Source organism: Microtus ochrogaster, chromosome 1 (assembly GCF_000317375.1).
Source record: "Microtus ochrogaster isolate Prairie Vole_2 chromosome 1, MicOch1.0, whole genome shotgun sequence".
In the NCBI taxonomy this organism is placed as follows: domain Eukaryota; kingdom Metazoa; phylum Chordata; class Mammalia; order Rodentia; family Cricetidae; genus Microtus; species Microtus ochrogaster.
The window spans coordinates 74,776,997-74,803,418 of record NC_022009.1 but is presented as its reverse complement, the minus strand read 5'-3'; the positions used below and the strand labels follow the sequence as shown (position 1 = coordinate 74,803,418).

General features: G+C 40.5%; 2 protein-coding genes across 3 annotated transcripts in view; one reads left to right on the top strand and one right to left on the bottom strand.

Annotated features, from left to right (window-relative positions):
- Lrrn3 (leucine rich repeat neuronal 3) overlaps positions 1-25,899 on the bottom strand; it is a 30,120-nt gene extending 4,221 nt beyond the window's left edge. The window contains exon 1 of the mRNA XM_005343823.3: positions 25,469-25,899. The gene's annotated coding sequence lies outside the window, so the exon portion shown is untranslated. The remainder of the gene's footprint in view (positions 1-25,468) is intronic.
- Positions 1-26,422, top strand: part of Immp2l (inner mitochondrial membrane peptidase subunit 2) — a 799,387-nt gene that overhangs the window by 384,290 nt on the left and 388,675 nt on the right. The window lies entirely within an intron of this gene.

The window sequence follows — 26,422 nt, the reverse complement described above, 5'->3', positions numbered from 1 at the left end:
TCATGCAGCTCATCTGTCTTGCCTCTCAGCGTGTCATGGTTCCAGTCACACCTTCTCAAGAACGTGAGATTTGCTCCCTCCACTTCCTGACCACAGAACTGGAATGCAGCACATGCTCTGAAACTATTTTGGATTCCAGTGAATTGGTCCATGAGTAATGTATGTTTCCATCATTAACATATAATGTAAGCACTTCAATTTGTTCATTTTTCAACTTCAATAAATTTAATTGATCTTATTTGTATTCATTTTACTACTTATACAAACTTTATATTAACTATATGTTTACATAAGATTCAAGTGTTAATTCTGAGGATAACGCAAAAGAATGTTAAACTTTAAAAGTCAAACCTACAGCTGTGATTCTCAACTTTCCAGATGCTTTGATCCTTGAATACAGTTCCTCATGTTGTGGTGAATCCAACCATAAAATGAAATCATTGCTACTTCATAGCTGTAATTTTGCTCCTGTTGTTGAATCACAAGGTAATATCTGATATGTCACCACTACAGGTTGAGAAGCACTGATGTACTCTATCTGTGGTCCTATTCATTTATAACTTAGTGGCTTTTATGTTTTAGTTATTGCGTTAATAGCCAGTAGAGACAAACATCCATGAATACTATAACTTCCTACAGGGAACTTTCAGTCAGGACGACAAAGCACTAGTAAACTGTAGAACACATAGAAGCGTGAAACCCGGAATATGGAAGTCTACAGGAATGGTGGCTCAGTGAAACCAGCATAGAAACCAATTGCCTCTTATATCCAAGATGCAGGAAAAGCTTAAGTGGAAGCTACAAAATGCACTTCTGTGTACTTTAATAAATCCCTCAACTGAGAATGAAGGAGCCAAGGCTTCTGCCAGCTAATTGGTTGGATCTGATTTCTCCTGCTGTGTATAGGGGAGCCTGTATCCTGCAAATTAACCTGAAGGTGAATTATTAAATGACATGATTAATGTAAGAATGGAACTTTTTGAAATTATTTTGGTGGGTATCTTTGAAATTTTATATTCATATTTAATTAGAATATTTTTCTGATTCCATTCCTCCAATTGCTTAGCTGTAGTGTGGAGACAGTGGAATTTGACTACGTTTATCCAGAAGACTTGTAAAACTAAGAGTTTACATAGTGATGTACAAACTCAAAATTTGTTTGAGCTGGTCTATGGAAAGAATCTGTCTAGTGGGAAGCACAACAGACCACAGATATTCACAAATTCTTAGAATACTGTCTTTTTCTTATGTCTGTGGAAACTACTATGATGCTTATACTATCAGCTTTCGGCATGGGTGCTTTGTAGAGTCCCAAGGCAGAAGCGGTGTCCTCTTACTTCTTAGTTCTTCATGGCTTTGGAGCAAACGTTTATGTTAACAATGGCCTTGAGAGACGCGTTCCTGAGATGCTTGAAGAAACGTGTGCATTTGATGAAGAGATTCTGAAACCTTACATATTGTCATCTCTACTGCTTGAGCTCTCACAGGCCTAAGACCATTGGCTAATAAACAGTAGGGTGTGATTAGGACACAGCTTTTCTCCCTTGCATGCTCAGCTCTTTCTAGAATGTCACACTGCCCACATGAGTAGACACGAGGAGGTTATTTTTAACAGACATTTACTACAACAGAATGTTTTCTCTTTGATTTGAAAAAAACCCTCATCTTCAGATTTTTAACTTTAAAAAATTCATTTTTCCAAAACTGGTAATGGTGAAAGTATGACTCATGTAGGTTAAACTGACAAGGAACTAATATGTAAAACATACGTTATTTTATTACAAGAAATGTGACGGAAAGGTGGCGATTCCTGAGTCCCTGGATGGCACCATTGCTCTGTTAGAAAGGCAGACTTGGAAGTTTTCAGCGCACCCGTGAACAGATTCCAAGGAGTGAGTGCGCATCCGTACATGTCCATTGTTTTACTACAATTTCAGCACTCCAATTTGTTCACTTTTGAAAACTAATATATTTCACTGCTCTTATATGTATATATTTTACTGCTTGCAAAAGGTGCATATTACCTATATTTTACATAAGATTGAAATTAGACCTAAGTTATACACCTCGTGAATAGATAAGTCATACACATGCAGCTTCATTCTCAATACAGGCAGCAAAGACAGATTAAAGCTCTTGACTATTGCAATCATCAGAATGACAGCTTCCTTTTCTGCTATGGGAAACAATACTTATAGAGACTGGGCCCAAGGACCTGGTCCTTGGTTGGTACTGAACCCAAGTTCCTTGACTGGAAGCTTTTTCTTTGTTCTTATCTGCTGTTCTTAGTATTTGTTTACATTCTTCAAGTATCTACTCAAAATGAGATTATTAGCAATAGACAGTATATAGTTAAGCTATTCGATTATAATTAGCTATGTACTGACTGAATCTTCTTTTGCTAGACATTGGATGATTTGATTATTAGTCTTCACAGAGCATAGGAATATTATAATTAGGGTTATTGTTCAACTCAAATTATTTGATCATATTGATACATTTAATTGGCTTATCAGAACTTAGTTAACACTTTGCTAATAAATAACCTATAAGCATGTCTTTCCACAGTTTGTACTGAATGATAGAAAATCAAACAATAATTACAATAATTTAAAAATGACTCAAGTCTCCAATAGTAAACGGCAATCAGAAAGGCATGCACCATTGGACTTCGCAACAATTTCCCTCCCTTGTATTGATAGTTTAAAAGGAGGAATGTCACCTTTCTTTATGACGAATCTATTAGAGACTGAGAAAATGACGGACGTTACAGCCATTTTAAAACATAGCCACGTTATCGACCTGTGCCTCAGTTTCACTACTGAGAAAATGTTTTCACGATTGCTCGTTGGAGAATTTCAGCTGCATGGCTGACTTTAAAAGAGGTTTCTTCCTCTTCCTATATATTGCTATAAAAAGTTTAAAAATAAGTAACTAAGCAATTAAAAATAAGCTGAGCAGCTGCAATGCACTGTAAGTAAGCTCGGAATTCCTAAGAACATCCTCCGCCTTCTCTCCCAGGCCCCAACATTCCAGCTGCCATTCATTGCTCTTGATCACCGAGAATAAGGAATAAAGACCTCGTGAAACAAACATTTCAAATTCAGGAAAATGTGAACTCGATCACAACTTACAATATAGTTAAGTAGTTTCCTATGTGCCATCATTTATCAGGATTTCATACTTCAGAGAAAATCTGTATTCTGACTTAAGTCTTAAAGATTTTAGGAGTAGTTATGAATTTTCTGATTAATGCATAAAAAGTACTTAATGTGCAGACAAAATTTGTTGCTCTTTTCCCTAAAGTGTGGTAATGAAGCACTATGCAAATACGTGTCACTAAGAGCAGTGACTGACGTTTTTGGTATGGTGAGGCATCAGGAACACAAATGAGTTCCATTTTTTATTTTTATTTTTTTTGAGAGTTTCTCTGTGTAACAGCCCTGGCTGTCCTGGAACTTGTTTTGCACGACTTCACTTTTGTTCTTTTCAGCTGCTTTTGTTTGCTTTCATAAAGAAGAATTTTAAAACATTTTTTTTTCATCTTTTGGTTCTAAGGACAATATACTCATACATTACAACTACATAAGTTGTAAATGTTAAAAGTTTAAATGATGTTGAAATGTCCTTAGATATGGAAAACTTTATCACAGCTCATGGTGTCTAGAAAGATGCTTATGCATGATGAGGACTCCTGCAAGTGAGCCTTTCAGTGGCGCTCAGCAGGGAGTCTCCCTGTCACTTTCCCATCCACCCAGTCCTTCGGCAAAGGGTTTGGAATGCATCCTGTTCCCGTTAGTGTGTTTTCCTTTCACTCTATAAGTCACCTTTAAAAAAAAGACAGTTATTATAATTTTAGAGCTACACTAAACCTTTTCTGTGGCCTGGCTCAACCCTCCTCCCTTTTGTTTAACTTAGGAAACACTTGGAAGTGTGGGATTTTTCTTCCTAATGTGTGAGTATCCCTTTGTACTTCCTGAATTTTTCCCAGAGCTTATTTAATTTTTCCTCTCACCTCCGCATGCAGATTTTGCCTGCAGAAGAGCAGCAGGCCTGGAATATTTTATGTGGAATACTGATAGCAAGAAGCCTTCCTATTCAAGTCACTAAAAGAAATCAATTTTAAGAATTCTCGTGTCTTATTTTTTAATGCTTGTAGACACTCATCATAGCTGAGATTTCTTATTAATGTATTTTAGATCAGAATCTAAAAAAGTTAAAATTATTTTTAGATGGGATTCCATAAGGAATCTTTTAACGGAGAAGAGGCTTGTGCTCTCCTCAGTGAAGAGAATGTGGTTCTGTTCCATGTTTGCCTATGTCCCATCATTGGCCAGTTCCCGAGTGACCTCCTTTTTGTGGGCAGGCAGTCCCCAGACATGAGGAGTCATGTGGTCTTTCATGGTGTTTATAATAAAATGCTCCCTTAGTGTAGTGGCGAAACAGGTGAGCAAGGCAAATGTGAAGCTTTCTGACTTAGGAAGAAAGTGTGCCTTTCGCTTGTACCTCTTTATATGCATTATAAAGGCCGCACCATGTGGAAGAGAAACATTGTGATACTTGATTCAAAGGGAAAAGTCGGTGAAGATAGCAAGTTGCCATGGAGACATTAAAACCCAGCTTCCCTTTTTCTTCTGTTACAAATTGCTAAGTTCATTTGTATAAAGATCTTTAAATCCATCCTCCTCTTATCTGACTTTAGAGTCCATTGTTGTATAATTCAGCCTTTCTCCGGTGCTAATTGAAGGTTTCATAACCCCAAAGGATTGCTGAGTTTTACTAAACACATCCCAACAAAACAACCGTTCTTTCTTAACTTGAAAAACATTTAATTTCTAGTCTCTCAAACCCAGTTATCTAAATTTGTCACCTTTTAAAGAACATGGATATTTCAAATATTTATATTTAAAAAGACCTGTTTATTGAATCAGGCAAATAACGCTCGTTTTCATCTAGAAACATGGGCACTGGTTTACAAGACACTTTTGGAACTATGGGCAGAACACCTATAGAATTGGTTACGTGATATTTGAGATCTCTTCACATCCTTAGTTTATATGACGTGAAACTATTGTGCAAATAAAAGTATTTGATATTGTCTAGGTGCTAATCCACTTATCTGAGTTTAACCTTAGAATTCTTTATTTGGTCATGTTTGTATTCATTACTCTTATCCTGCACAATTAACAAATTAGGATCAGTGAATTTTACTCATAATGGGCTTTATAGGCTATCAAATTAGTTGTCTGTCATTATTCCAAAATTAATTGTCGGCCGTTATTAATATCTCACTTCGTGCTTTTATCGACACAGTAATAAACAAAAGGGAGCGGCACTGAAGTCATCAACTGAAGGCCCACCAGCTAGCTACAGAGGAGGCAAACAGCAGGGTTTAGGTGCCTTGATCTGAACACAGCCGTGGATTCAAATCTCTTCATTTTGCTTCCAAATGTTCCTCATTCTCTGAGACCCACTACATTGCAAACTGTTTCTGAAATAGCACCGTTCACCTGCAGGTTCTGAAGGGGCATGTGCTGGAATTTCATGACATTCTTAGGCTCTCATCGCTTTTAACTTCCTCTCAAAACATATTTTGGAAAGGTTATCAAGCGATACCATGGAAATAGTTTCACTACAATCACAAGTAATCTTTAAAATAATTCTTTGGACCTGACCAAATACAGATTTGTGCAAGTTTTGAGGCATTTGTGTAAGTGTGTGTGTGTGTGTATGTGTGCGTGTGCGTGTCTGTCTGCGTGTGCGTGCATTTGCACATGCACGCTCACGTAAGCATCTGTGTATTCTGCACTGAGCTTCTACCCCTGTATATACTAGACAAGTGCTAGCTTAATCACATGCTCAACCCTGGAGATTTTTTTGATTGGTTAATTACACACACACACGCACATACACATATGACAAATGTTTCTTTGTGAAAATGCGTGCATGTGCACATGTGCTGGGTTACTCTGTTTCTCCTCAGAAATTCCTGAAAGTTTCTGACTTCTGTCCGTTTTTACTATCGTCTAAAGATGTTTTGGTTAAATGACTATCAATCTGTATTTTAGTACTCACATGAGTCACAGAAAAGGCTTCCCTGAATATACGTCCTTGCGTTAGCTTTTAGACCTCCTCTTTCATTCACCCCCGGTTTAGTTGAGAAGTTAGTGCTGTAGGTTCATCTGTGAAGATGCCATACATCTTCCCTATCTTGGAGGACGTTCAATCGAGGATTGGATGTGACTTTTTTGGCACTCTCTCTTGATTGAGTAACAGGGAAAAGGCTGATATCCTACCTTGTACCGTCATGATTTGGAGATACATGTCTGACGTAAACCTATTTCAATACCTTCCATCTATGGTAAAAGCATTGGGGCAATGACCTCAATACTTAAAGCAATTTAAAATCTTTTTTTTTGTCTTCATTGAAAGACAGTCAAAATGTGCCATCTTTGTAGTTGCTAGCCTTTGAATTATTTAAAGACTGGGCATTTGTCAGGTAAGATTAAAATAATGAAATAGAGAAATTCTAGCTTCATTTTATTTTGTAGCCACACTTTCAGGCCTTCCCTTATGCAAGGATGGGTATCATAAGCATGTGTACATTTCCTCCAAAAAGTGTTAGTCTATCTTGATTTCGGTTGTGAAAGCCTTCTGTTTTATCAGCTCTGCAAAAATAGGTGACAGCCGAAAGATGTCCTCAGCTTGTTTTTTTCTCTTTGATAAATTCAGTTGAAAAAGAAAAAGTCCCTAGCCTGTGGAGATGGGGAGGAAGGATCTGGATAAGAAGCCAGTCACACAGGGAGTGGCAGCAGGGTTTACTTCTGATGCTATCACAGGGGTCTCAATGTCAGTTGTTAGAAGAACCTTAACAGTGGCTCAGAGTATGAACCCTGTGTATTTCAGATTTTGCCCAAATTATAATCAAATTTTGACACTCGTTGCTTTTTTAAAATTGTTTCTTCTCTAAATCATGCTCTATCTTTAGTAGCTATTTTTTATACACACATGCACACATACACACATGCAGAAAATGCACATGCATGCACGTATACCCATATACACAGCCTGCTTAGGTCATTTAGTGTTGCTTGTGGACATGGTGGTATGAAAGGGGAAGTTTCGTGGGAGCACCATCAATAGACAAAGAATTAGAGGCAGCTAAGGAATGCTGAGATGGGGAGAAATGTCTTCTCTAGCCATGATCCCTCTAATGGTTATCCACTGCCAGGTGATCACCCCTGAAATCAATACTCATTGCTTAAAAGGAAAAACACAGAAAAAGGAAACAAAAACATAGACTGTCGGCGTTATTGCTGAACCTTGAGACAATGAAATATGTTTTGAAAGGAAGTTAAATAATAATCATATCCCATTCTCAAATCCTTTCCTCACATGCTCTGAGAAAACTTCAGGACCACTCTTTCAGCTGAACAGGGTGAGCCCCTGACCGATGTGAGATCAGTGATGCATGGTGCTCTTCTTGAGGGAGTAGGCCACAGAGATGTGGTCTGGAGCCTTAATTCTTTATAATGAGCCTTGAACGGTTTGCATTTTAATTTCAAAATTGCGCCAGATTTTCCTCATGCTCCGCGCTTTTCCTATTATACTCTTGACAATTTCCTTAAAGCATCTTTGCTATGTTTTGGTTCAGGGGCCACAAGAAGGATTTAAAATAGCAAAACAAAAGTGCGATTGAAGGCTTGAGGAAAAAGCTTCCTGAGCTACAGCTGTGAGCTTCTAAAGTAATCTTTCAAGCAAGGTATGGATGCAGCTCTGATGTCCGTGGCATGTCTGCACATCATACCGTGCTCAGACATTCATTTCTGCACCCAAATGAAAATAAATGCAAAAATTAAATTTTTTTCATCATTTCTGATGCTTGTATTTTCTTGGAGGGAATAATATTGTTTTGGTCAGAACTGCCACATCTTGTGTGAAGTATAGATTATAAATGGTGTGCCATTTTCTGCAATGTAGATTAATTCCAGTGTCCATGGACAGATAGGGTTTTCACAGTCTACCCATCCTTCTGGTTTTTACTATAGGGCTGGTCCTAAAGATCATCATTTCCATTAACAACAACGAACAACAAAAATAGCAGCAATGGTAAAACTAATGAGCTACTCCATCCACTTCAGTTCAGCTTCCGCCCACGACTTTGTGTGAGTTCTGCCATAATCCTGACAGCTCTATGTCCATTTCTCATGTGACAGAGGGAGGTTTAGAAATATTTGATGAGTTGGTCCAAGAATAATAATGCCTTCTTAACTTGGTTCCAGATCCTGCCTCCATTATGAGCCGTCTATAGCTTAGCTCGTGTTCCATAAAGCCCTGTTAGCCACACCTGGGTCCTTTAGTTGGCCAGCCTCGTGAGTAGAGAGTCTGCTGCCTTACCTGCCTACAGTACCTTCATGCCAGCCCAGTGTCTTTCTCAGTTCATGAGCACAGACATGCTTTCCTTCTTACACAATGGCCTTCAACATTACTCTTTTAAAGAGAAAAAATAAAGGTTTATCACATAGCAGTGTACACATCAAATGATTATAAAGTTGGGGCTTGAATTCTTCTCTTCAGTGGTGCTTTATTTGTAGATTCCTTCATTGAGCTCTCCATTTATGACTTGCCATTGCTTCCATAGAAGCCATAGAAGCCAAGACTTTCAGAAACTATGTTCTTGCTTGTTTTCTGTTTGTTTTGTTTCTTTGCACATGTGGAAGTGAGCGGGAAACTGGGAATTAGTTCTCCTTTTCCACTATGTGGGTCCCAGGGATTGAACCCAGTCTTGGCAATGATTGCCTTTCCCAACTGTGCCATCTTGCTTCTTGCTGGCCTTTGTCCAGTGTGTCTAATGCTCAAAATAGTGACTGGCATTGTGGCTCAATAAATATCTGTGAAGTGAGTAAATGAATAGACGAGTGAATGAATGGATGTCATTTTAATAGTATAAATTATGATGACACCCATTTCTTTTAAAAGCTGCTGTACCAGGCAGTCACTTTACCTTGCTCATCTCACTCTTACAGTGTGGATGAGTGGGTTACTGAATGAGGATACAGACTTAGCAAATGAGACATCACTATGCATGCATTTTATTTCAGGACACTATGAAACTAGAACAAAGCCCACATGAAAACACTGTCATACAAGGATATGTAATTAAATTCAAACTGTTAAAAATAATCTTAAAGAAACACTCCAACTTTATCTGTCCTGTATAAGACCTTTAGTAAATATGCTGTCTGTAAACCCAAGGAAACAATATTTATTTTTATATCTTTCTCAATGAGGGGGTGGTTTTCAGTTGGTTTTTGTAAGCTATATGAATGGTAATAGCATAATAATGGAGACATAAGACATAGGGTTTCAGCACAGGGAACCATGTAAATGGAGGCATAATATGCTCTTAATGTCTCGAAGTGCTAAAGGATTTGAAAAGAATCATGGAAAGTGTTGTAGCAACAACAAAAGGTAATAACAAATATCGAGATAATGGAGGGTAAGTGCCGAGAAAGGCACTGTCGAAGACTGGCCTGGTGTGGCTGGAGGCCAGATCTGGCTCCTTCCAGCTGATAGTGATCAAATGGAAAATAATGGTCACACTGACAACCCGTGAAGTAGCATCTTTAGTGAAGCGTGGCCTAGAGTGGGAATAATTGCCAGGAAGTGACACGGCAGTGGATTCAGAAAAGAAAACCACTCTGCTAAGGAAGTGTGTGTGTGTGTGTGTGTGTGTGTGTGTGTGTGTGTGTGTGTACACTCTGTGAAGGAAAAAAAATGATGCAAATTCCAATGCTATCTCCTGTGAGTAGTACTGGGCAAACACTGGTATTAAGTTTCCGCAGACAGCGCACATAGGAAGTAAGTAAAGCGTGCTTCCGAGTGTAAGCTCCGTACGCTAGATGCTGCAATTCCGTCAGCAGAGCTGAAATTATTGTAAATGAATCGGAGCTTTGTAACGGGCAGCTGAGTGCTTCAAATAAATCTTTAGGAGTTCATTATTATCCAATGAAATTATTGCTCACCAGATCTGAAATAACAAATCTGTGGCCTTGACATTTAATCAAAGCATGAAAACACATTTATTGAATCTCATATTTGAGATTATTACTGTAGCAGCGCCCCCAATTAAAGCCTGTGGATTTTAAAAGTTCCATTCAGACGGTGAAATGGAAAATGCCTGTTCTCCACACACAGATTCTTTTCTTCATAGCTTCGTGTTCAATTGCCTTTTCTTGAACATGTATTTTGAGTTTTTAATGAAGAGAAATGGCTTTAATGTAGATTTATATACACATATAAAACAGTTACCCAGTTTCTTTTTAAGAGATAAAGGAGCAAAAGTGTTGAAGGACTAATATTTCTCTGATTAATCAGTTGAACGTAAATTGTTTATAATGAAGTATTGAAAAGGAGTTTGTACCTGTTGCAAGGTTTATGTGTAGCATTAAGAAGGTTTATATAGTTCCATAATTTGAATTATTAGACATCAAAGAAAAATGCTTTTCAAACTCTGGATTATTAAGGAAAGGGCAGCGAGGGAAAAATGTAAGAGAGAAGGGAAGAGAAGGGACAGAAAGGAATGTGTGTTTCTGGTCCCCTCTTTTTCACATCCTAGAGAGAAATTCCAAGTATTGTCTATTCATGAGCATCCTCAAATCACACTGCAGCGTAATGTCTTCTCTGATTTAATGGAAACTTTGATTGTTTTCTAGGATTTACATCCACAGTAATTGTTTTTGCATTTTAATATAGAAGGAAGTAGATTGAATAAATGCATAACATATTAGGAGTGCTATTAAGCAGCCGATTCTGTGTGGTACTGTTGAATGAATGTTTTCTTTTACTCGTCTGAGCAAAACACAAATTTCTCCAATTATTTTTAAATTGATTGTTCTTTATTGTTGCCTAAGGAAAAGTGGGGGAAATCCATTTATATGTTGAGTCCATTTCTTTTGTCCTATATAATGAATGGCCCAGCCCAGAACAGTTGCCACACAATTCTGGTACCCATGTCTGAAGGTTTGTGAGGGCAATTTAAAACAGCACCCAGCATGCCAATTCTTTTCTCACACCCATTTTAATTCCTGTTGTTATAGAGTTACTTATAACGCTCTAGTCCCTCCGAGCAGATGTATTTTCCTTATCTTTGCCCTGCTGCGTCTGTAAACTGAAAATATGATCTCTGCGGGCACCACAAGGGAGTTACTGACAAACTCCCGTGGGGCTGCGGTGGTAGAGGGAGAAGACACATCTGTGCTCATCACACCAGCATCTGAAGAGGTCAGAAAAGTGGTCATCTTGTCTCTGAGTTGGAAGAACAGAGCCACATGTGGTGGAGGTCTGCAGTCCCAGCTTTTGGAGACCAAGTCAGGAGGATTTTCCTTGTAACAGACAGGTAGACAGACAGGAAAGTATAGAATAAAGCAAACAGAAGCAAGGAGGAAAAGCGGTTCCTGAATTCATTTTAGATACTTTGCCTCCTAGTTTTGGGGGACCTGTGTGAGAAGTGGGCAGGAATGAGTATTCTGTTTCACATAGCATAAAGATAGTGAGCCGCTTGCTGTGGTGAGTGCTAACACCAGTGTGGATGTCCTAAAGTCCTGTTTAGTGTGCTTGTGAAAATAGAAAGTGTGTTGTGAGATGAGGGGTGCTTCCCAGAATGTGAATGGTGTCTGTTCTGACATAGGAAAATAAACTTGCCTTTGCTGCTGTGTTAAGAATTGGCCCTTACACTCTTGTTGGTAGTGTACAAGGATTCAATATGTATAGTAGTGGCATTAATGTGGCTAACAGAGCTGTGTTGGTCAAAGTAGGGATGCTATAGGCAGTATCTCTGCCGTGACCCAGACGCACGGGCAAGTAGTATTTTTATAGATTTCTTTATCCTTTTCCCCCATAAATATGTGTTACAGGTAATATAAATGGCAAAGATAAAAAGCAGGCCCATTTTCAAAGCTATGAAAAAAAAAATAGGCATCTGTGCTGAGAGATCTGTCTCCCTAGGGTGGAAGGAACAGTAAAAAGCATGGTGTATTTGTTTCTTAAAAGGTACTCCAAGAGACGTTTCCCTACAGCAAGCTAAATTGCACGTGGCAGTTGCCACAGCAACCCATTTCTGTGGTTTGCAAAATAAGCAGGCAAACTTGATGCAAATTGTCAGTCAATGAATTTCGTTCTCCCAGAAGCTGCTAACATATGTAGCCTTGTTTGGCCAATTGATGTACATTTGTGATTCCCCACTCTCGTCTCCTTTCAATGTGCTGTCATGTATTAATATTTCACTCTTCGGCTGTATAATTTCTGAGCTCTATATGCAGTGTTAACTGGAATAACTAGATGTCAGGTTTGTAGGAAGGTTGTTATTGCAAAATGAAGGTTATTTGACATCTGTTTGGCAATTCTTCAGCATATTGATATATCAACTCTTTCGTTTATGAAGAAGATCCAAGTTAATTTTCAAGGGCATTTAAAAAGATTTTAAGTGAATATTTCTTTTATAATCTACATGGATAGAAACATATTTTTCTCTCAATGAGCCCTATGCTGCATAAATGGGCTTAACCCTGGGCTGGAAGTTCCTAAAATGTCATAGTTTCTCTTTGTGCTATGCATTCCAACAAGTTGGCCTCCATATTGGACTCATGTCTGTATTCAACTCTTCTTCTGTCCCTCCTCCCTTTCTTTCACGAGTATAAGGCTGCCCCCCTCTTTCTCTCTCCTTTTTGTTTTCCTAGTCACTGAAATGTTTAAGAAGTTACAACTTTCACAGCTTGAATCAATTTTGTTCATGCTCTGATGGAATAAGAACCTGGTTGTTTCTATGCATATTGAAAGTTGGGATAAATGAAATAGCTTACCAGGAATCCACAAATGGTCCCTTAGCAAGTACCCCCGTTTGCTGTCCCTTCCTACAACCTTGCACTTCCCTTCATTTCAAGCCTGTCTTTAGAGCTATCTCCTAAAACCAACAACAGAATGGACTAAAGGAGTAATGGTGAAACTTTTGTGTTGTTTCTCATGATTTCTCATGAATGTTGACAACTGTACTTGGTAATTCCAATTAAAGTTTCCCATCCTTTCTTATGATTCATAGGATGATAGCATAAGCATACTAAATAGAAAATGTATAAACTGGATCAAGCATCAAGCAACAGAAGTAAGGACATAGCTTAACAACAACAACAAAAATTCCAAATCTAAATGGTCGTTCTCTACGCTAATATTGACTATGGATTACTTAGCTATGGTGATGGGATCAGGACATATAGGGAACTGGAGAAATCAAGTTGTATAACTTTTGTCTCTTCTCTGCTTGAGGTTTCATAACTGCCAATTCTAAAAAAATAAAAGGTGAAAATGTGAATCTTAAGGACGTATGTATCCATGCATGTGGGAAGGAGGTGATCCCTCAGCTGAGGGTTTCTCTAGCACACTGAGCTTTGAGAAAGATTGCACAGAAATAAATCTGACCCCAGCGATAGAAAGAGTGTTACATTGGGGGTTTGAGAATGAAATGTAGCTTTTGTCACAAATATGTTTCTATAGGTTTTGCTTTTCTGTGCCCCACTTTTCTCTATACTCACCCCTGGAACTTCTTAAATAGTAAACACAAATATTTTCTTTTTCTTGTTCGCACTCTTGCTACTTGGGTGCTATTTGCTTCTGATATCCAGAAAAGATTGCATAATTTACTTACTATAATCTACTTTTTTTTCCCTCACTGTTTCTGTGTAAATAACTCTTAAAGTCTGGTGCAATCTGATGGCACATGAAACCAGTCACAGCTCAGCATGGCAAGATTTTATCACCCTTAATGGCCAGCAGATGTTTTAAAAGTCCCCAGTGCTTAGCTCCATTTGAAAGTATATGCATGTGTGCACGCATGCATATGCATACAGGAGTAGGGCTATATAATTCAGTTGTTAACTGTAAACATCTAAGAATTTGTTCCAAGGCTTTTTGAGATGTTAGATGTGGGCAGATATTGTTTCTGGAGCTGGAGAAAACCAATTCTTACAGAAGTCGTTAATGTCGATTTACAAGAATTGCCGATGAGGGGACATATGGGAGAGAAAGGAAACCCATCCCTGGCAAGTTCCAGTTACACGTGGACCCTGTGTGGTCTTACAGACCACATTAGCATCAGCTAATATAAATATAAATAATATAAATACAGAAAATATTTTAGCCACCCAGGGTCCGAAGTGCTCCATATTCACAGCTGTGCTTTCTTCTGAATGGGAACTCACTGGACTGCTTCTTTAACAGTTCGAAGATCGCAGTGGTACTTATCCTCCCAAACACTATCATTATAAGGTGTGAGCTTTCAAGCCTTTTTTCTTTTGGCGGTGGGGTGTAGCCGTGAGGTCTAAGGCTGAGTATTTGACATGGAATGTCCACAAGGAACAGGAAATCCCCGTGTCACAAAAAGAGATGGTCTTATTCTAGGTTTTCTTCCTATAAATAGGAAATCTGTTGTTTCTTTGGTTGCAGTCTTTACTTGCGAACTTTCCTTTAGTAACTTCTCACTCATTCATTTGCTTATCCTGGTTTAGAAAAGGAGACTTCTGGAAGTCAAAGACCAATGCCTCTCGTGTAGTCTTTCCCATGCCACTTTCGCTACCACAACTCTACCCCTAAAGTTGTGTTGGGGTACAACTTCAGAACTCTAAACCCAGTACATTAACATGCTTGGTGAAGAGTCGTGTGTTACTGTCGAGGAAATGCCACTCTAAAGAGGAGCCATTGAAAGTGACTGTGTAAGCCAGGCGGTGGTGGCACACACCTTTAATCCCAGTACTTGGGAGGCAGATGCAGGCGGATCTCTGTGAGTTCGAGATCAGCCTGGTCTACAGAGCTAGTTCCAGGACAGGCTCCAAAACCACAGAGAAACCCTGTCTCGAAAAAAACAAAAGTGACTGTGTGCCGGCGACTGAGTTTCTGCCATCCTGCTGGTGAGAGCGTGGGTATGGGATCGTTCATGGAGAATGTCCTGCTGGGTTTTCCTGGAGGGTTGAGTGAAGAAAGAATAGAGTCTATACTTTGAAATTACATCCACACATCTGGTGAAGGACATGCTAGGCAAGGGTTGAATCGCCTTGTTTTGGGTTGCAGTTGTTTCTTTAAATAGTGGGGGTGCTTTGAGGAAGTAGCATACGACCTATCTAGTCCCCCCAGTTTGTGGAATCTGTTATACTAATTCTGACTCTGTATTGAATGACATTTGAAATCAAGTTTCCAGACAGTGTAGAATTCCCTCATCGGTTTGGTGGCCCTTCCTCAGTAAGAGCCCAGCTGGAACGTGGTAGGATGGGTGACATGGGGGATGCGCAGGCACACAGGCCAAAATGACTTTTCCCATGGTTGATGTTTCTTTTAAGGACAAGCCATTCTGTTCCTGGCAGACCTCGTCTGAGAGCCAGGAGAGAGGAGTGACATGTTCTCTAGACTGGGGAGAGCAGAGCTGGACCGTGGTCACCACAGTCTTGTCTTCTTGCCAGTGGAGTCCATTCACCTCCTGGAAGGGCTCAGTCAGGTATCTTATTTTTTAAAAATATCTGGAATTATTTAGTCACACCCTCTTCTCAGTCCGTGTTTTAAAGAGAACTACTTTATGCATATTTTGGATAAAGTCAAGCAATTTTCACAGAATAAATCTTTACTTGACAGACAATATACCAGCAAAGGCCTCTATCCTCTGCTATTTGCTTGCTATTTAGGACTTTTTTTTTTTTTCAGCGATCCCCCCAAAGCATCTGAGGTGTTACTCTCAGAGTTTCTGAAATTCTGCATTTATATAAAACTATCAAGAGAGTTTGGTACAGATCAGTATAGATAAAAATATTTGAGTCTATTTGCTGTGGTACATATGCTTCTCATTATCAGTCTGCACCAGCTATGAATACATTCCTGCTTGTCAGATGAAATGAAATGCCACTTTTGGATGAATGACTAGGTAGTGTATTGTCTTAGAACATCTCTGCCTTCAAAGATGCATAGAAGCCACTCCCAAAGGAGGCAGAGGGCAGCGTGCCGCTATGTAACCAGACATGATGGCATCGGTGGAGAGCCCCATACATCACTGATGCTTACAGTGGCACACGTTAGTACTTCCAGTGCATGTGGGAAGAGATGGAGGGAATTCGTGCTGACCCAAAAGAGGGCTCACCCTTCTTGATGGAGAAGATTGTTCATAGCACATAGTTAAACTTGGAAATGTGCCTTGTCTTTTCCAGATATTCAAAGTATAGAAAAATAATAGAAAATTGGCAGTATTTTTCAAACTGACTCATATTTTAGGAGCAAAATGATAAGTTCAGAACATTGTTCTCTTATGCAATCTGTAAGATATTTATGGTCAAGAAAACTTTAGTTATTTTAAACTCAGCTTCTGTCCTCTGAAATGCGATAGAAATCTTAGAAGTCCACTAAGTCCCTCTGCAATGCAACCATGGTTATTTTAGTATATAGTACGTTGTCTGATTATACATACTAATAAAGATGCTTAAATGGAAATTCTTTATTAGTTGAATTGTAATGCGTTCATTATTCATGAAATGAGATTGTGCTGATCAAGTTATGCCATGTGGAAAGTGATAAAGATTGACTAAGTGTTGCGTCAGATCCTTGCTGAGGAACTGAAGGCTGTGGGCCTCCTGTTGGAAACACTGGGAGAAGAGTTTCCCAAAGGATTAATATGAGCCTTTTTCTAAAACTATGTCGTTGGCATGGGACAGAGATTCTTCTTGATAGTCTGGGTTTTGCAGTCAGATAAGAAAAGGTTGGAATCAGGAACTTGCCACTGCATGAATTCGGAAAATTGTTTCTCCATATGGAACCTCAGCTCCCTCATGGAGAGATAAGGTCTATACAGAGCTTAACCAGGATTCAGAATACGCTATGTGTTGAATTAGTGTTGGCTAACATCTCTCGTCCGTCCCCTCCCCCTTCCTCCAACTGTCATAAAGAAGTAGCAGGAACATGCTATTAAAAGTTTTTAATTAACATTACTCTTGTTGAGCTAGCAAGATGGCTTGGGGTGGAGAGTCAAGAGGCTTGCTGCCCAAACTGGAACCCATGTGAGAGGGGAGAACTGAACCAGCAGGTTTTCCTTTGTCTTCCAGTGCACTTAGGCTGCCCCACTCACACAGATAGAGACGCAAAGAAAAGAATAAATAAGGCTAACGGTTTGAATATATGCATATCCTTTGTGTATTTTAGTTAGGCGATAATGGTACATTAGACTAGTTTTATTGCTTCAAAATTGAACATTTTTGATAGTTGAATTCGTTTTTTTCATAATTTTCATAATTTTTCATTCATCTAACTAGTTACGATTTAAAATACATTTGCATTTTTATAAGACATCGTGTGGGGATGTGCACTCTCTTCCTGGTTAGCTGGAGGAAGCTTCAGTTAACAAAGACAAAACTATAAAATCTTTTACCTTCCTTCCACCAACTGGGTTCTAGGGACTGAACTCAGGTTGTCAGGCTTGGTGGCAGCTGCCTTCGCTCACTGGGCAAATTCTCTTCAGAAACATTTTTACATTAGTTTCTCGTTTAGCTTTTTCTGTGTGGGACAGAGAAGATGAAGGACTCCCCTGCTAGCCTTCTTTAGTATGGGAGTCACAGTGAAAAACTCACAACTTTTCCCAAGAGCCAGTGGAAATGACTTCTGATAAAGTGTTGGGTTTGGCTTGGCGTTCGCTCTGAAAAGCAAATGGCAGCTTTGGAGAATTGACTCCACCTGGCTAGAAGGTAACTGATACTGGGGAGGATCAATGAGTGTCATTGGAAACCGGTGCTTGTGCTTGCAGTGAGGTGGGATTCCAACTCTTTCATCTTCCTCTGTTTAAAAGGCAATGCCCAAGGACAAGCATCAACAGACTGAGAGCAGATCCTGGGGATTGTCATCAATCTGTATTGAAATTTGAGACACATGAGCTAGGATTTGCATCTTTCCTTTGTGCCATTGTTATGCTGTGTGACTTGAGGTGATGAAGCATGTTGAAGTCTTCTTCAGAATGTGAAAGAAGATACCTTAGAAACTAAGGTTCAACTTTGTGAGCTGAATTATAAAACTCAGTCTATTGATCTAATGAACACCAACAGTTAACTGTCAAAAAGGAAAACACTCTTCTCTGAGAAAAGAGAAAGAGAAGATATGAATGAGTACTGCAAAGGGATTCTTCTCTTGACGTGATTTGTACAGATGTTAAGTGGGGGTGTCATTCGGAGCAGCCCGGGTCTAGGAGGGCAGCTTAGACGAGTTAGATCACTGGGAGGCAGGGTTGACCTGTATGGCACAGGTGAGCGTTTTGTAGAGCCAAGCTGGCTTCTTAGGCTTTTTTTTCTTGCTATTCTGTCTTTAATTGGTTGTTGTCTTACTTTTCTTTTCCAGGCTAGTTTTACTCACTTGTAAATGGAATTAATAATACTACTTCATATGGCTGTTGTGTGCATTAAATCAGGACTTAGCCGCAGAGTTTGTTATACAAAGGGCGGTATCACTACCATTGCTTGAGTCAGTAGGTCATCGTCTAAAAGACGAAATATGGTTTGAACCTATAGCTTTCCTGTTTAATCTAATTTAGGCCACAATATTTATTTTAGTTGTTCATTTATTTGACCATTGTGCTCAATAACAGCGAGGTGTAAATGAAAAATGGAACTTTGAAAGGAAAGTGGAATTTGCTTGTTCTTTAAAACAAAATTACTCATTAAAGAAGTGTTACTTGAAAACAGGCTGACCGATTTTAAGGAGGTGTCTGAACATCCGCTGTGGCAACTTGGTGTGTATAAAACCTGTGTGGATGGCAAAGCGCAGTCAGAGGAACAAATACAGATGCTGTATTTGGAAAGAGAATGCATTCAGCTAGTCACAGCAAATTGACTTGTTGAATGAAGAAAGTCTAAGCTTATATCTCATGAAGACATTTTCTGTACATTTCATGAAGAAATTACTATAGCCAGAGTTCCCCAGGTCTGTGTGCGCTTTGAATACTTGTCTGTTCCATCTGTGGTTCTTACAAGGCTTTGTCCTCCCCTCCCACTGCCCTTGCTCTTAAGTGATGGAGCCTTGCATAGCTGGACCCCTTCCTTCCTCTGCATTTTTCCTCTCTGTGCCTCAAGCACCTGCCCTGGGGGCCATCGCCCCCTTGCCCTTGGTTAGAATTAGAATGCCGTCTTTCTAGCTACATATTGAAGTGATTCCCTGCAACTGCTGAAATATTAGCACTCCCCCGTGTCCTGCAGGTGTTGAACACTCTGCGGAGCGTATTTAGTGCTCAGTGTTTCTGAGATTGACTTTTGATAAAAATAGAATGAAGAGAGCCCATCAACACTGCTAGCAAGCTCTGCTGAGCTGGACTTTCTTAGACACATAGATGTGATGATAGGAGAAAATTCTAAATGTATAAAGACAAAAATGAGTCCATAGTGACCATGTATGTCTGGGGGTAATATCTTTTTTACCCCCACCCTCCCTCCTTTTTTCGAGGCAGGGTTTCTCTGTGCAACAGCCCTGGCTGTCCTGGAACTCACTCACTCTTTAGACCAGGATGGCCTTGAGCTCACAGAGAGATCTGCCTGCCTTTGCCTCCCGAGTGCTGGGATTAAAGGCATGAGCCATCACTGCCTGGTTCTTTTTTTATTTTCTAAACTGAAGTAGACTTACAAGTTTGTTGACAGTGTGATTTAAATGCCCCAATGCTTGTCTTGAGACTATAGTGTATTATAGAAAAATTATTCCAGGGAATGGATACTAAAATGATTTGGCTTTCTTTATCATCATTGTACAACATTGTATTCACTTAGTGGTTTTAGGAATATATATATAGACCCTAAAGCTTCTTCCCAGCTCTGGCGCACTCATTCACGAGCATGCTTCTAGGAGCATTTTTGTGCCTGGTTCTGGGGTCCCTGCTTTGTAGAAGCAGAAAACTCTGTTTCCCTTCTGATTCCACAGGGACGTAGGTACCAATGGTTTCTGCCTCTGGGAAAAAAAGAACTGTTTTCTGACACCAAACTCTTCATTGATGTAGTCTGCCTGGTAGGGCGGGAAGGTAGAAGTCCTGCAGCCTGAACTCCCTGAGTGAGCTGCTGTGAACTAAGTGTTCCGCTTGTTAGATGTACATCTTGACGGCACACACATGAAATTCTTTTTGGATTTCTTTCTTTAAAAATTAAGGACATTTTCATTCATTTTAAAGACTATATTTGCTTTTAAAAGTAAAATATATTTATCACTTAGGTTTTTAGACTAAGAAATATTTTGTCAATGAAGTTTGTTGGCATTTTTACCTTATTATTTTGCAAATTTGGCAGTTCACATCTTTAAGTTAGTAATTTCTCTGGTTGGTTGACTAACCAGGAAGGAGTTATTGAAAGTGGCTACCCCGTTTACACTCACTGTTGTCCTCATGGGTGGATTGTCTAGTCACCCGAGAACTTGTGTCATGGTTTTTGGTAACCTAGAAAAGTTCCTGAGAAACTTATCATCCCATCACCTTTAGTTTTGGAGACATATGCCCCTCATCTGACTATTGAAGTACTGATGCTGACAGATAGACATGCGGAAGAGTAGGCAGAACACCTTAGATCTATAGGGTGGTTCTTTTTTAACTTTGTAAGGCATAGAATATGTTTTGATCAAATTCTCCCTACTGCTTCCCTCGGATCCACCCCACATGGGGCGAGTGTCAGTTTTCTTGGAGGATGTGGCTTTCACTAGGCTGTGGCACTCCACCAGATAGTCCTGCATCCTTGCATCTGTTAGCTGTACTAAGTGATTGCTCTTATTCAACATTGGCATGCCATTTTTAAACTGTAAGTTAAGAAACGTAGTCTTTTGTTTGCAGAAATCCCCGGACATCTATTTTGATGCCATGTAGAAAGCAAAGGACTAGGGAAGGGCCAATCAGAGGGCAAGTTAGTGAGAAAGAGCGTGGCTTCTGTTGTCTCAGATGTAGCAGTGAGTGTTGCCCCACTACCTGTCACTCAGCCAAGACCTTGGCTCCTCCCATGCCAGCATTCTCTAATGTAACAGGACCTCACTGCCCTGTCTTAGAAGAAGGATCATTGCGCCTGGCCTGGCCTCCAGGGTGGTCAGGGGGACAAATGTAAAAAAGTGCGCTGTGAACCATAGAGCCTTCAACAAGCAAACACACCACTGTGTTTTTATCCATTTTTAATCTCCTTCTTTATTCCCAAAAGTTTTGGGGTCTGTTAATTACTGTTATGTTAATCAAAACCTGGAGAACATTTAGCAACAGAGAGAAATTTTCAAAAGGAAAGGAAATTGAGCTTTAAAAGTAAAGACATGACATTGCTCATGAAGGCTGTCCGTCTGAAAATGAGGAAAACAGTGTGGGATTGGAGAGGGGGGTTACACTGTTTTCTTTTGTTATGGACAAGCAGGGCATGGGTTTGAGGAAAGAATAGAGAGAGAAATAGTAATACCTTGAAATATTTGAAACAAAAGTAATGTTGTTACTTGGAGAATGTTCAGTTTATAGTTAACAACTGCATCTCTAGGCAAAGGGCCACAGTGTTCTTACTAAGGCTTTAAACAGCAGTGGGACCCCCTAAACTGTATGTCTCAACTTAGAGTATAATAAACTGTATAAATGGGAACTGGGGGGGTGTTGCAATGCCTGTGTGTTATGCACTTGAAATAATCGCTGTTATTGGATGGTAATTTGTGTTTCTACAATACTTTGTGTGGATAAACATTGAAATAATCACTGTCATTGGATGGTAACTTGTGTTTCTACTTTATGTGCATAAACATTTTTAGATTGTTTATACTCTGCATCTTTCTGTGGGGCAGAGAAGGCCAACTTTGAATAATGGAATGAACATTGGAAGGGTTTTTGCTCTAGAGCTCTCCAGTAAATAGCTGGGCAAATTCAAAATCCAGTGACATTTTATTTCATTATAATTATAAAAATGTTAAGCTCTCTGGGTCTCTTCACCTATCAAATGAACATATGAGATGAACTGCTTTCCATTCAAATATGCTGTTAGTGTATGAAAATACCACATTTCATCTCCCATGCTGAACCTGTACTTAATGGTGTTTTAGAAAAATCAGGCCTTCCTTATGGTCTAAAGATGGATGAACGTGACAGAAAACAGGTGTGTCCAAACTTCACAATCATGCAAATACAGTAAGCGACCAGGTAAATACGGTGCTGGACAAAGGTTTGAGATGAATGTCGAATTGTCCTTACCAATCTTGTACCGATTGCCCTCCCAAAAGCATCTTTGGAGATCTGCTTCTCCCAGCAGGTAAAAGGAAGCTTTTTGTGCTCCATGCTACTTTTTCTCATCCATTGGTAGCATCTACTTTTGCACACTGGAATTCGATTTCATTTTACATTGTGACCAAAGGATGAGATGCCACAGGGGCCCCCTTCTTGATATCATTTTATGACTTGGGCAAGATGCAGCTGTGCTCTGCGATGCACAGATGCTACCCAGTGAAGTTGTCCTAAGTGTTCCTGTATGGTCAGTATGACAGCTTTTTGTTGACAGTATGAACAAGGTACACTGCCGCGTTTAGTGGTTATCGCTGTATTTCCTTTTACGTATCAAAGAAACAGTTCATAAATAGCTCAACAGTCAAAACCCAAGCAGTGTAGACTATTCCAGGGGTCTGCAGACATTGTTTCTTAAGATTGGTTGGAACCGTATGTACACTTTTACATAAGTTACTCTTTGGGGGCACCCCTGAAGTAGGAGCACAGTTTTGACAGTGTTTCCCTTTAATGATCTTCAGATCCAATTGAACTTAAAAATTTCCTTAAGTTACAAACCTTTCTGATAAGTGTGTCAGCACACACTGAGCACCAATGTTATGCTAAACAGTAATTTTACACCAGAGCGAGGTAAACAAAAGAGTAAGGGAAAATTGCAACTTCAGACCACTTTGGGGGCAGGGCAGGAAGTGTTAGAAATAAAGAAAAGAACAAAGAATCAGTGAGTACATTAGTGACTGGTACACTGATCACCTTTTCCTCACTCCAAACTTGCTGTCTTAGAAAGCAGGCAGTACACTCTATCAAGCCATCAACAGCCACAACAACCACCGCCACCAAAGAAAAATCCCCACCTCCTAGCCAGCATCCTAACTTAGCACTTTGCCCGTGACAATCAGCACCCTGACAAGGTGGCCCCTTTCGGCTTGCCTAGTCTCCAAGCTGTCACTTCCAGTACTGCTGCATGCCTGGGGAGAGTGTGGCTGGTTAAGTCTTCCAGATATGCCTGTGTGCCCATCACCTAGCATGGGCTACCACATCACCAAACTCACCGATTCATGCCGACGCCACCAGGGCCTGGAGTGCCAGTATTTCTCAGATCCAAGCGGGTACATTGCTGACATACAAAATCTGTATAAGAGCTTTGCTAAGGTTAAAAAGCAGATCTGCTATTCTTAGCTGTTGCTGGGACTCAGAATTAGGCTGGGTAAGACTGAAGGATGTATGTGTTTGTATGAAAGTTTCCCTGGGTAGGGTCTGGGTGAAAGCCGAAATCCATACTGCAGTGCCACATTAAAGCGGCGTTGGAGATGCGAGGCTGTGCGCCTGCTCCCAGCCCTCTCCCTTGCTCAGGAAGTTAGGTGCTCCCTCAGAATAACAGGTCCCCTCTGCTTCAGCAGCAGCTCTTCTAATGAACAGAAGAAAAACGAATGCAACAGCTTTCCTCCCCCTAATAAATCATTGTGTTTTTTGTATGGATTGCATGTGGCGTCGGAGGCAGCGCAAGCCAGGCTGCCAATACTGCCAGCTAATGTCTCAGCTCCTTTCATTTTTCACTCGGAGCAAGAACCCTTTCCTGAAACTTGTTCCTTTCACAGAGGGGAAATCGAAGGCACTGGCAAGCTGCTTTATTGTCGTCGTTTACAAAGGTCACGAATTAATTGACTTCTTATGTTACATATTGTAAACGGACTCTTTTTTTTTTTTTGTGACACACTTATAGGAAGGGGGCAGGATCTAAGTGGCTACTCATTGTCTTTCAGTTCTGGCATCTGTCATAAACTCAGAAAACAGTTAAGTCTGAAATCACAGTTTGGGAAAAGAATAACACCCAGTTTCAAAGCAGCAGACTCCATTAACAGTGAGTTGAACTGAGATGAAATGAAAGAGCTCCAGCAGCTGAAATCTAAATGCGGCATTTGTTGTGATGCTTCCTTTAGCAGGGCAGGGAAGGCTTCCACAGCCAGCTCAGTGGGTGCTGGCTCTTTGAAAGCATACTCTAAGTAGCCGGCTTGTGCTTACAAGATTGGAAGTAAAAATCAGTCCAGAGAGTGTTCCATGAATCATCACTCTATGGATGCTCAGGGAGTTGACTGGCAGCAATTCTGTCTCAGAGGCGTTGCTTCTGCAACTGAAGTAATATTTGTTGGACCAGGGCACACTGTTTTCCCGAGAGGTATTCATATTTTTGGCTTCCCTCTTTATTTCTCCGACTGTCTCCTTTTCGCTAATCTAAGAAGAATCCCTCTCATGTTCATAGCCTGCTTTCAGTAAAATTAGAGGCGCCGAAACAAGGACATATTGTTAAAAAAGGAATAAATTAGAGCCGATTAAGCCACCCAGGTCAGTGAGAGCAAAGGGGATATTACAGTTGGTCTGAACGAGCCATCTGTGGAAATAGGAAATGGACTTTGAAGCCATCCTTCTGTGGTCCTGTTAATTCCCAAAGAAGATGAGAACTCTTCTGGTTCCTAGGACTCTTTTACCTAGCATGGTAGCTCCTGCTGCTGCATTGGCAACACGTTTGCACCGTCCCTTCCGACCAGTGCAGGGATGGGTTGTTATTAAAGGGAAGTCATTTACCACAATCGGTAAGATGTAGTCTGGCAGAAATTCAATAACTGTTTGTGATACGCTCGTTCTGCTACTCTGCCTGGTGCCTTTCCCTCCTGACACACAGCAGATTCACCTTCATCTCCATCCACTGGGGCAGGGGGTGAAAAATGCCTCAAAACAGAAACACAGGGGGCTGCTTTTCACGGCCAGAACTGTGAAGAAAAGGACCCCGACCTTTCCATCTCCCTCTTACACGTCTCTGCTTCTCTCTCCCTCCTCCCTCTCTTTCCTGGTCAGTTCTCCCGGAGCATCTCCGTCTCCCTCTCTTTCCCTTCTCCCCCTGGGTCCCCTTCTCTTCTCTCTCCCTCCTCTCTCTCCTCCCCCGGCACTGCTCTTTCTCTCCCACTCACGTCCTCGGATGGGCATTCAAGCTAGGAAAATGCCTGGCTGAGAGTCCCATGGACATAGCTAGGCACACACAGAGCCAGAGGGGTTTGCACATCCACTCCAAAGTGAAATGCAAAGAAAAATGCCCTTAGAATTCAGGCAGGCAGGAAACAGCAGAGGAGAATTGAGATGTGAGATCACAAGCATCAACAAGACACGGAATAAAGAACATTTAAATAGATAGGTGTATTTTAAACTTACCTTGAATTAGCAGCTGCAGGGATAGCCCTCCTCCCGTGTCCCTGCTTGCACAGTCCCTTGGCTGAGATAATCACATGGCTGTCTTCTTTCCCCAGCATAAATAAGTGCATATGTATGTGTACTAAAGTGTACACAATTACATACTATAGATATGCACACATGCAGGCGATGGTATCTCTTTTTTTTCTATAATATGAAGGAAGGCAGGCGCCTGCAGCTAGGATTCCTTCTCTTGCCTGGAACTCTATCCGGCAGCAGGCAGGCTGACGCTCTCAATCCAGGGAAGAGAGATGCTGCTCGCTGGCTTCCCCTCTCCTTGTTTCCATGGTGGTTAGTGGTGCATCGCTCACCAGATCAGTTGTCACACTGACATGGTGCTGCCTTCTCAGCGGGCATTAATAACTGAACACCCTCCACTCCCCAGAGAGGAGCCAATCGCTTCAGACTGCCAAGATGTAGCACACGCAGCTGCTCTAGCCTGGTTGGCTGAGGCAGCCTGTCTGTCCTATGACAGCGCTGCTTAGGGTACAAATAAATGAAACAGGCTTGCTTGTTTTTCCTTGGAATCGGCGTCTTTCCTTTTTGCTTTTCCTTTTGGAGGAATGTGCAGGGGTTTCCAACAAGTTTTCCCGTTTGGGGTATTTTCAGTCATTTGGAGAAACTGTGGGGTTTTTTCCCCCCTCTGAGAACAGACAGAAAACATTTATGAATAAAGATTTCCTGAATATTAACACTTGGTAGCGACTCCACTCCCTGTCTGTGAAGTTTAGCAGTGGCTTTGTATTTCAGGAGGGCAGCCTGCAGCTCTAACAACTGCTGTTTGCTTCCTTGTTCCTACTGGACTTAGCCTATGACTGGCAGTTGATAGCGGTCTTTTTCTTTCCCTCTCTTGCTTGCTTTCTTCCTTTCTTCCCTGTTTTTGTGGTTGATGGTGATGCTTCCTTTTTTGTGTGT